The sequence below is a fragment of the Triturus cristatus genome, chromosome 7 (assembly GCF_964204655.1).
Source record: "Triturus cristatus chromosome 7, aTriCri1.1, whole genome shotgun sequence".
NCBI lineage: Eukaryota > Metazoa > Chordata > Amphibia > Caudata > Salamandridae > Triturus > Triturus cristatus.
In genome coordinates this window covers 919,124,355-919,136,393 of record NC_140590.1, presented here as the reverse complement: position 1 = coordinate 919,136,393, position 12,039 = coordinate 919,124,355, and the positions used below count along the sequence as shown (strand labels likewise).

The 12,039-nt window shown below is 45.5% G+C and overlaps 1 protein-coding gene across 1 annotated transcript in view; it reads right to left on the bottom strand.

Moving 5' to 3' along the window:
- DOCK2 (dedicator of cytokinesis 2) overlaps window positions 1-12,039 on the bottom strand; it is a 1,824,799-nt gene that overhangs the window by 622,349 nt on the left and 1,190,411 nt on the right. The gene's annotated exons all lie outside the window — the stretch shown is intronic.

The window sequence follows — 12,039 nt, the reverse complement described above, 5'->3', positions numbered from 1 at the left end:
CTGATTAGCTGGGAAAATAGGCGGATGAAGCAAAATGTTTGGGATTAACACTGCAAAAAGGGCTATTTCAACAGACCTATTATAATATAGTTTAAGGTATTAAGAAAAGGATGTACAGATACTAGACCACTGCATTAAAATGTGAGCCTTCATGGGTATCCACTAGAAAGGACCAAGACACAGGCCTAGTGGTGCTTCTGTCCCCTACAAAATATGTGATATGGAGAAGGAAGCACCACATCTCAGATGGCTCTTTTCCTAGTGTGCTTATATGTACTGGATATGTCATGTTTTGAACATGAAGTGTCGGGCAGAGTAAACTCCGAAGCTGTAAAATTGGCTCCCTCAGTAAATAATCAATTATAAAAAAAAATCCTAACCTCATGCAGTGCTATACGTAGGAACAAGTTTCTTTCTTATTTTGCTTTTTTTAATTAACATATTCTACCCCTGCAAAACAGAAAAATATCATTGATTTGAACAGATCTTTGTGTATACGTTTTTGTTTCAGTGGAGAAACTTCAGTTACAATGGAGCCATATTAGGGTTCGTTAGAATCGGGTCTGCAGTCTCTTTTCCGAGACACAGACCTGTAATGTACGAGGAGATCAAACATTCTTCATTGAATGAGGTTTGTTTTTATTTTTTGATTTGGGTTGGTGAGATGCCCTTGATCTTGAGTTTAAGGCCAGTTCATGGACGCAAAGTAGCTTATTTGTTAGTGAGAAATTATATTTACTCCCAAATCAAATCCAAGTCAGCTCAGAAGGACACTGACCTGGTCACTGCTTTTTAGGTCTAGGGTTCACGTTAAAAATTGTCAATAGAATCAAGGCAGTTATTTCTATTAAGTTGTAATAAAATAAATGACTAGCAGCATCAAGCCTTGTTTGAAGGCTAGTTAAAGTAGCCTCCTGCTAAGAAATGTGACTTATTTGAAAGTCAGACTCTTAACAGCTCATAGGATTTGCAAAATGGAAACAACACCAGACAAATGCACTTGTTACTGCACATATGTTTGGATGAAAAGACAAATAGCATTGACAAATACACCAAAGAAAGCAACAGTTCCATATTAATGCCTTCTTTGTCAACTCAGCCACTTCCTTTGTTGTCACAATCACTGTTCAACAGAGACACAAACTAATGTAAACATTTACTGAGCTTTTTCTAATAGTTTGAATAGAGTCACTACATCATTTACTTATACTAATTAGAGGCAATCTATCGCAGTAGAGACAGGTACAAATTGGTGCATAACCAGAGGTGCTCCTCATCATTGATGCTGGGGCTCTGCCCCACTCCCTTTTTAAAAGAATGATGAATGTCTGTCACGCTCAGAAAATGTCAGCCTAATAGACAAGTCTGGGTCGGGCGCTGATGTGCAAGCGCCTGGCAGTCCCCGCCAAGCTCTGTAGGGTTGAAGATTTCACAGCGCTCAGGGCAGTGACCCCATCAGCACAGCAATGTCCTGTCAGGTCCTCCTGTGATGAGGAAGGGGAAGGTCACCAACAGAGTCAGCCCTGAGCTCTTTTTCAGGTCTCAGCCCTGCAGTGCCCCGGGATGAATGATTCTCAATGGTGCCTCGTGACAGAGTGGGGTAGGGTCAGCAAGTCTCTGACCCCACACACTCTGCACCGAGTCAGGAAAAGTACTCCTCTCATTGGCAGACCCATGACAAGGTCAGTCTACAAGGGTAGGTGGTGGGATCTTCTGTGAGTCACTTCCTTCCCTGAAGTCTCCGGTAACTTCCGCGGCCTCTTTGCTTCTTCTTTCCGACACCTGCGGTAACCATCATGGCCTGTTACATATTTGTTGAATATTGGGTGTGTGTATGTATGTATGTATATGTATTGGCATGAGCGAGTGTGAGTGAGTGAGTGTGTGTGTGTGTATGTGCAGCTTGTGAATGGTGTTTGTAAGTGCAGTAGACTTGTGAATGGATGGGTGTGAGTATACTCATTTGCATGCGTGGGTATGAGTATTTGTGTGCACTTGTGAGTAAATGAGTGGAAGTGAGTACCCACCCCACTACTCGACCACATTACGAGCCACCACTGCACATAACTTTGCTATGGTATCTGTAGCAAAACCAGCACACACAAAAGTACAAGAGGCATCATCCAAGTATTTTAAATACAATAAGTATATTTTGAAAGCTTACATAATTCCCAATTCGTCATTGTTGTTTACTACACACACTGCAAAAACAATCCCCTACTGCACAGTATGTGGGTAGGTCTAAATAGTCATTGCATGCCAGCATACCAGCAACAATTCACTGAGATCAAGACTTACCTAAATAATTCAGACAGCACTTTTCACAAGGAGGAATTTCTGGCCAGTTTTTGAAGGTAAATTTAAAATTCACAAATGGTTATAACCTTAGAGAGTTGAAAAAACTAAACTTAAATAAAATGTGGATGCAGTGTAGCAATTGGTGGGTGGGTTGCATGTGACTCAGAAGCAAATTGCTTTTTAAAGAATCGGTTCTGGGAAAAGATCCCTGGTCACCCGGTGAATGCCCATCAAACATCAATTTGTTTTTTCCCTGTGAAAATAGACTCCTTATACGTTTTGTACCTCACTGACTTCTCTACTATGTAACCCTTCGCCTTCCCATCCACTCTCTTCTCTTGTTCCTTTCTTCACTCGTTTTGCTGCATCCGATCTGTTCTCTCCTTCCTCCTCCACTGCGTTTTTTTTTTATGCCTGAACTTCATACCACTTCTCTTTTTTTACCCCTTTCTCCAATTTTACCTATACCCTCCTCCTTAGCACTATTTTTCTCCACTCCCCATCCTATCCGAAGTGTCACTTTCCAGGCTCAGTGTGATGGCAGGAAGCTAGAGCAGCGCTGACAAGGCTTCTGCGAGGGCCAATTGTCCGGCGGACTCCAATTACCTGTCAGCCGTCACGCAGTGCAGGCTGTTTGCCTCCTTCATGTCTGTGGACACCCGACTGCATGCACTCTGGAGTCTGCCTCTTTCACTGCTCTGACTGAAGAGCAGTAAATAACCGGTTTCAAAGCATCTGTTCCTGATGAGGACGTTCTACGGAAACCTTACACCCATTTAAATTAAACGCACTGTTTTGTGTTGTTTAGCTATTGGAGGCACCCTTATCCGAAAACTCTGGCATCTGTGACCTTTAGCGTGCGCCACCGGAAGCAACGAGATGTGTGGATATGTGAGGAGAAAGGCCCCTCTGACTCCAGAGCCTTATGACTTTACTTACATTTTCTTTAGTTATCTTTAGAAATTATAAGTGCAGCAGAGAAGTGAGGATAGCAAACAGAATAAACACTCGCACAGGGCAGTAAAATGTGAAATCGCTGTTGAAAAATGTGAGCTTCAGATAAAGCAAATAAAAACAACAAGCATAAAAGAGAAAACATATATAAAAGTTTTTTTTTCAATAGTAAAACAGAGAGTGTTGACTGCTTGACGAAAACTGCACCGGAATACAGTTGATTGCAATTAATATGACGAATTAACGTTTCTTAATATTTAATTTGCATATCAGTGCATTTAAAAGGTTATATTTATTGTTCATCTTATTGATATGAACAATGGAAAAGGCCACAAAAAGCAAGAAAAACATAATTCAGTGACTTATAGCACAACATGTTTTTAGTTTTTCATTTGGAGATATCACCAAATAGCAAAAAGTGATGTCCATTAGATAAAAAGAGATCAACTCCCAATATTGACTGTAGAACTATGTCCAGCAATTATCAATTTCTTTATGGAATCTACAGATGAATTCCCATACAGGACATAGTTTGCAGTCCCCTATCCAACTATACCCACAACCCTTAAACAAGGCAACTGTTGGTCTAAAAGTGAAAATATAATTTTCACTCTTTTGCCAGAAATATTAAACAAAAGGTTCCACTCCAACTCCATCATTGCACCTGAGTCCAAGCATGCCCTCTGCTAACCGTGTACCAACCCACCCATAAGCTTTCACATTGCACCTCATGCATGCATGCATCTTGCAATGCAAGTAGAGATACAAACCCAACCCACAGCTCTGCAAGTGCATCGCAGTCTAGGTCTGACGAACGCTAAGGGGCCTGGACAGGGCAGTGGGGGAGTTACAGTTCGTAATAGCTCAGTGTGTCGCAGTTCAAGAGTCAAAGTGCAACAGCAAAGATGTGGTACGGGTTTGTTCATCATAATATCCCTATTAGAAAATGGGTCACTAGTTGGCAGTGGTATGCTCCAAGTAGGGACCATAATCCTAGTCATGGTAAGCTAGATGTACACTAAAAGAGTACACCAGGTATGCTCAAATGTGGGTCCTGGGCTCACTGTGCCACTGGAGTCAAGCTATCCTGGCTGAAGAGGGGTGAAACCCCGAAACCGGTCCTAGGATGCTTGTTTCTGGTCCAGGGAGGACCTGGCTTGGCAGTTCAGGCTGGACTGTTTCCATGAGGCACAGGGTCTAGACTGATTTGCATATGGCCAGGTCTAAACTGGGGTGGCATAGTGAGCAAAAGAATTATGGATTTAACCCAGATCTCTTGACTGGGGGTGAATGTTTTGATTAGTTCTGCATTCCGTCCATCAATTGTGTGTCTTTTGCTTTCTCGCCCTAGGTGCACCAGGTATGCCCAGACGTGGGTCCTGGGCTCACTGTGCCACTGGAATCAAGCTATCCTGGCTGAAGAGGGGTGAAACCCCGAAACCGGTCCTAGGATGCTTGTTTCCGGTCCAGGGAGGACCTGGCTTGGCAGTTCGGGCTGGACTGTTCCCATGAGGCACAGGGTCAAGACTGTTTTGCATATGGCCAGGTCTAAACTGGGGTGGCATGGTGAGCAAAAGAATGATGGATTTAACCCAGATCTCTTGACTGGGGGTAAATGTTTTGATTTGTTCTGCATTCCGACCATCAATTGTGTGTCTTTTGCTTTCTCGCCCTAAGTGCACCTGGTATGCCCAGATGTGAGTCCTGGGCTCACTGTGCCACTGGAATCAAGCTATCCTGGCTGAAGAGTGGTGAAACCCCAAAATCGGTCCTAGGATGCTTGTTTCCGGTCCAGGGAGGACCTGGCTTGGCAGTTCGGGCTAGACTGTTCCCATGAGGCACAGGGTCAAGACTGATTTGCATATGGCCAGGTCTAAACTGGGGTGGCATGGTGAGCAAAAGAATGATGGGTTTAACCAAGAATTCTTGACTGGGGGTGAATGTTTTGATCAGTTCTGCATTCCGTCCATCAATTGTGTGTCTTTTGCTTTCTCGTACACTAAAAGGTAAACTGTGCTCACCCGATTGCCAGGCCCAAACCTTCCCTTTTATTACATGTAAGGCACCCCTGAAGAAGGCCCTTGGTAGCCCCTTGGGAATGGTGCAGTGTATTTAAAAGGTAGGGCATGCACTGTTGAGTCTTACATGTGGCAGTGAAATACAGATGATTTAGTTTTTTACTACATCAAAGCCTATCTCTCTCATATTTGCCTTGTAACATCTTTCAAGTATAGCTGCCGATTGGGAGCTGTTAGAAAATTGGAGTTTGGTGTCTCTGGACTTACAATATAAAAATACATTTTTGGTGAAGTTGCTTTTTAAATTGCAGGTCTGAAAATACCACTTTTAGAAAGTGGCCATTTTTTTTACTTTAACCATTCTGTGCCTCTCCCTGTCTCTGAATACACATCTGGGTCATGATGACAGTTGGGCTGTTTGTGCATTCACTCTAGACAGTAACACAGAGGGAGCTGAGGTGTGCCCTTCATATCCTGATGGCCCATCACCAGGATGATTGGCCTTACTGAGCTAGAGTGGTGGGAGCAGTTGACATTCTCACTTGAATAGGGTTGTGCTTTTCCTTACACAATGAAGTCACTACCCCGTGAAGTGTGTCTGCACCCCGGGCAGGGAAAGGCATGGTCTTGCGCACTTAAAAAACTTTCCTTTAAAGTTTACCTACTTCAAAATCTAAAATGGGTATACGTACTGGACCTCGGACACTATATACTCAGAACACTTGTGGGTTGAGGACATTCTGCCAGGAAGAAGAGCTGGATTGCTGTTAACAGAGACTGCCACTTTGATGTTTGCTTTGCTGTGTTGGCCTGCTGCTTGCTGCTTTTGTCCTGGGAGTGAAAAGGACTGGATCTTGCTTTCTACATCCTGCTTCCAAGGTTCTCCAAGGGCTTAATTTGAGCTTGCCTCCTGTTTGAAAGTCTCAGGGCCATCAAAGACTTCACTTGCAAATTACCTGGACTCTGCTTCTGTGATTCCTACTCCACCAAGTGGTGCCAAATCCAGTTCCTGCACCCTTGGAAGTGAGTTCTGCTGATACAAAGAAGAAAATCCACGCATCAACTCCAAGCGTCGTTCCTTATTGGCTCAGCTCTGCCAAAACGTGATGCATCACTGCTGCCTGCACCAAAGCATGGTCCCCACTTGACGCAATAACTGCAGCTTACAGCGCAGGCCCTAGCTTTTCATAACAGCACCGCCGAAGAACTGCTGCTACGTGAGTTTTGAGACCCGCAGCAACTAAGTCTGTGCTAGATCTCCCAACTCTAACATAGCACCTGCTTCAATGTTGTTGAATTAACACAGCGCAACTTGACTTTCAACGCATCGTCCCTGGGTGCTGATATCTTCATTGACACTGCACCTCAGTAAGGAACTGATGTATCGTGCCAAGAAATGATGCATTACCTCCTCTGCCTAGCTGTAAGGAAACAACGCATCACCTGTTTTTTTGACACTTCACCTCCCCTACGACATGTCTTTAATTTTTGACGCATCGGAGGTAGTTAGTCCTGATCAAACGCATCCAATAATTTGTAAGAACTACAACTTTATTTACTCTTGGAAAATTCATATCTTGACTTGTGCATGTCAGATTTTTGTGATTTTGGTCTTGTTTTATCCAGGTAAATATTGGCTATTTTTCTAACCTATTGTAGAGTGTTTTTGTAGAGATTTCACTGTGTGGGTGTGTTTGTGTGTGTGTTTGTATGTGTGTATACAAACACTTTACACATTGCCTCTGGGATAAGCCTGATGGCTATGTGACAAGCTACCATGGGGGTGAGAAGGGGTTATCTTAGGTGTATAACTTACTTACCCTGACTGGAGTGAGGGTCCCTACATGGACAGGGTGCAAACCACTGCCAGCTAGAGACCCCATTTCTAACAGTATGCCACTTTACATGGGACTTCTAAGTAAACTAAATATGCCAATCATGTATAAACCAATATCACCATGTTTAGGGGAGAAACACATACATGTTAGCACTGGTTAGCAGTCGTAACGTGCTCAGCAAAGCCAAAAAAAAGATCAGAAAAGGAGGAGGAGGAAGGCGAAAACTTTGGGCTGACCCTTCAGAGAGGGCCATTTTACAACAGCCCCATAATGTCACTTTTGATACTCCTAACATTTTGGTGAATTGACAGCCATGGACATTGACTCTCAAGGAAATAACATTATGGATACAGAACTGAGATCACACCTACTCCTCAGCCTGTGCATCACAGTCCCAGCTTGACTTTCAGTGCTATAGTGAATACACACCATTCTGTGTTATGCCGTGCACATTAGCTAAGTCCTCAGCAAACTGTACTGCAACAGAACAGAAACACCATGCCTACAAATGTGACAGTGGACCTTAGATTCAAATGCAGTACAATGGGGTAGTATAGAACATACATCTCACACCTACAGCTCTGCCAGTAAACCTCAATCCCAATATAAAGTCCACTGGGGTACCATAGAACAAAAACTAAGAGGACCTCAATATCAGTCTGCAATTCACATGGCTAGCAGAGATAAGATTCAATAATGGGTACCAGCTCAGACATGCTTAAGCCTTTTATTTATTTTAAATTTGTTATAATATGCTACTGCATCAGAGAGGTGTCAGCGAACTATACAAAACCTAGACAAAGGTAAAGCAATTAGAGATACTGGGAAGAGTGGGGAGAAAGAGATGCAGCTAAACTAACATCACTCACGAGCAGCTGGAGGGACGATGAACAAGTAGTGAGGATCATGATTAATGAAAGGGTGCTGACTTTCAATGAAAATGTATCAGTTAAGGAAGGTGAACACATCAGAAATTACAGAATGAAACTAATAAGAAAGGAGGATTCTAAGGTTCATCAAAGGTTTAGGAATAAGGGAAGAAGAGGGATAAATCTGATGGAAGATCACTTAGCTAATAAAGGTGACTAGCAAAGATAAAGTTAATTCTTACAAGTGAAATTTCCTCTTGTCCTAATACTTCAAGTGGACTTACAGACCCTAAACAATCATGAGACGATGAGGCTAATGAGACTAATGGCCCTGCATCCAATGTCTCAACAGCTACTGGGATTAATATCTCGTGGCCCCCGCTCATATTCTGATTTTGATTTGGATCTTTGCCTTGTACTTGGGTAGACTCCAAATTTTTACCCCCTATTTCCTGTCCTGGGGGTATACTATTTAGTGGTCCAATTGTCGAGCTTCTACCCACTATATTGCCTTCAGCTGTTATAGTCCTTGTAGGTGGGCTAAAGCTGGAGTCCGGAGGTGGCAGAGTTGCTTTTTTAAAGAATAGCGGGAACTGTTTGGAAGAGTTGATTTTATCATTAGGACCATCCAGGTCCCCTCTGACCGTCTCGCAAGCCTGCCCTAGTTCATCTTCCACATGAGACTCCTTGGCTTTTAGGGACGTAGACAAGGCCAGCTCCTCTTCCGAGCTCTCAAAGGTACTATCTAAGACTGGAGTGGACGCAAGCTCCTCTCCCTTTCGGGCCAGACTAGCAGCTTGTTTTGCTTCCTTAACCCGGGCTAGACGAGTTTTAGTTTTTTGATGGGCTAAGTTGTCGATTTTAGCCATCCCGCTGATATTTTTTAGGGGTTTACCCATTCTCCTCTTTTTGCCTTCTTGGCTTTACTGGCCTCTGCTTTAATTGATACAACAGGAGCGATTGCTCTTACTCTTCCACCAACGCCACCAGTAGCCAGCAGTCAGAGGGCAGAGTCTTTCCCCCCCGAAACTTAGCGTTGATATGGCAGAGAGGGGCTGATCTCGGTAAAGTAGCGATAATCCTTTTCTAGCAGAGAAAGTAGCGGGTCCTGAGCATTCCCCCCCCCCCCCTTTTTTTTGTTTTGTTGCAAAAACGTCTCTATTTTGCTAGGGACTTAGGTTTCTCTCTTGCTGACGAGATTAGACTATTACCGGCAATGACCAGGGGATAGAGAGGCACAAGGGGGACGGAGAGGCGGTAAAAAAAATAAAAAAAAAAAAAAAAATTGTCCAGGATCAATATAAATCAATATAATAATGCTGTTGCTATTGCTGCAAAAATACGCTTGGAAGCATAAAAATGGACATCCACCGCTGCCTGACGTATTACCTGCCTCCCCTTACCTCCAGCTGGCCCTCATCCACACCTGGCAGCCTTCATTCGAGCAGAGTTCAGAAGAGAAAAAAAAGAGAAGCTGGAAAGCTCAGTTGTAGTCCGTTGCTGTCAGCAGCTCCGATTTTAGCAAAAAAAAGAGAAAGAGCATAACATCTCTCTCTGTCCCCGGATTGCCTGCTTCAATCCACTTTTCAGCCTGTTTCTGACCAAAACAGGAGCGAGAGCGCTGGCGTCCTGCTCCCGACTAAGGTCCGATTCAATCCGCCATTGGGGAGGGGGCGGGGCTTGGATCACCTACGGCTGCACGGCGTGGCACTCCGCGGCCGTCATCCCCAGTAGCTGTTGAGACATTGGATGCAGGGCCATTAGTCTCATTAGCCTCATCGTCTCATGATTGTTTAGGGTCTGTAATGTCAAGAATTCCTGTCATACAAGGGAAACACGCCCTTATGTAAACAGGAGAGCTGTTACATAACTCAAGGAAAACACGCCCTTATGTAAACAGGAGAGCTGTTACATAACTCAAGGGAAACACGCCCTTATGTAAACAGGAGAGCTGTTACATAACTCAAGGGAAACACGCCCTTATGTAAACAGGAGAGCTGTTACATAACTCAAGGAAACACGCCCTTATGTAAACAGGAGAGCTGTTACATAACTCAAGGAAAACACGCCCTATAAAGGGAGGAACCGGGAGGTACAACGCGGTCGGATATTGTGTTCACACCGACGTACCTGCTTCGTGAAGAGCAGTGTTCCGGAGTGGTGCTCCAGTAAGGCAAGAACGGAGGTAGGTCGAGTCGTTACTCCCTGGGCCGTGTCTTGCCCCATCGTCACCTGTGAAGGACCCGGAAGCTCTACCGGTCAACCATTGAGCTTCGCTTTTTGACTCGGCTGAGTCCAAGCGCAGTGGTGCTTTTGCTGGTTGGAGTCGTAACTCCCAGCCCGACCAGAGACACAGGGACTGCCAGCTGTAACGCACACCAGGAGGTGTTTGCCGCGTTACAGACTCGGAAGTCCACAGGATCGATCGAGCGGCTGCTCTCGGTTCAGTCTTCTTGCTTGTGATTGGGGTATCGTGACGCATCACCAGGAGGTGACTCCGCGTCCCGGTGCAGTCTGAGGAAGAGGTTGAGCGGCTGCTCCCTTCAGGTAGAGACCCCGGCTGGGTGTTTCCCTGACTCCTCGATTCTCCCCAACACTCTTCGTGCCCCTCACAGCCTACCGATTGGCATTGTCGGCCATTTCATTTCTGCCCTCTGTTGGCATACGCCGGGACCGGCGTATATGCAGAGGACGGTTAGGACCATCCGTGCTGTGGGCTGGTAACGTACTTAGCCTGGAGGATTCCAGTGACTATAACTTGTTTATTCTTTGTATTATATTTGCCTTCATTAAAACAACTAACCCTTCACTAGTGGTTGCGTCCTCATTGTCGTGTCTGTTAAACGATCCTGAGACGTTCAGGGCGTTACAAAATATCCGACCTTAATAACACTAACTGTCTCCCGGTCGATAACAGACATGGCAACACTTGATGATGTGCTGGCTGCTTTAGCGGCCATGCAAGTTGAAGTGGCTGCCTCTAGGCAAGAAACAGCCGATGTAAAAGCCAGACTGGATGCTATCCAATTGGACCCGCTCACGCCCAGCACCGCCCTCACGAATCAGACCCCTGCGGTAGTAGTGGAAATGCCGGTAGCCATCCCCTTGGCGACACCAGAGAGGTACAGTGGGGATCCTAACACAGTGCAGGTATTCCTCACACAAGTGGCGCTACATTTATCGTGCAAACCAAAGGCGTTCCCCACGAGTCAGGCTCGTGTGGCTTTCCTTATATCCTATTTGGCTGGAAACGCGGCACAATGGGCCGTACCTCTGGTGAGCAGGGACGACCCCCTCTTATGTGATTGGGGTGCTTTTCGCGAGGAATTCCTGAAGGTATTCGACAGAAGGGCTGACTCGTACACGGCGGACCGTGAAATGCTTGAGTTGAGACAGGGATCCAACGACCTGGTGCAGTATCTCAACGCGTTCCGAAGGCTGGTTGCGGAAACCAAGTGGCCTGTTGCTAAACAGACGGCGCTCTTCCATCAAGGGCTGTGCGATGAGCTCAAGGACGCCGTGGCTCATATTGACCCTCAACCCAAGACATGTGAGGGCCTTATCAACCTGGTATTACGGCTGGAACATAGGCTAAGTGAAAGAAAGGGGGATCATGGGAGAAAAGGAAAATCCCTTCCATCCTATGTGACGGTGGGAAGTCCTGAAACTTCCACCGCATCCAAGGGAGAACCCATGGACATCGGCGCAATACGAGCGAGCCTCACAGCCACGGAGAAAGAGTCACGCCGTAAACAAGGATTGAGCCTATATTGTGGCAAAAAAGGCCACTACGTACGTGAATGCCCTGCCAAACCGAAGACGTCACGTTATCGGGCCAACCGGTCGGTAACAGCCGTGGTGGACATACCGGCGGAAAACTAGAGGACTCCAAGACCAGAGAAGGGGCATCTCGGAGTCACTCATCCATCCCTTCACTTTCCAACTCGGTCACTAAGGGACTACGACACCTGTTTATCACGGTGCACGTGGGAGTGCATGACCAGTGGATACCCGTTGTGGCCATGGTGGATTCAGGGGCCACTGGCATGTTTATGGACCACA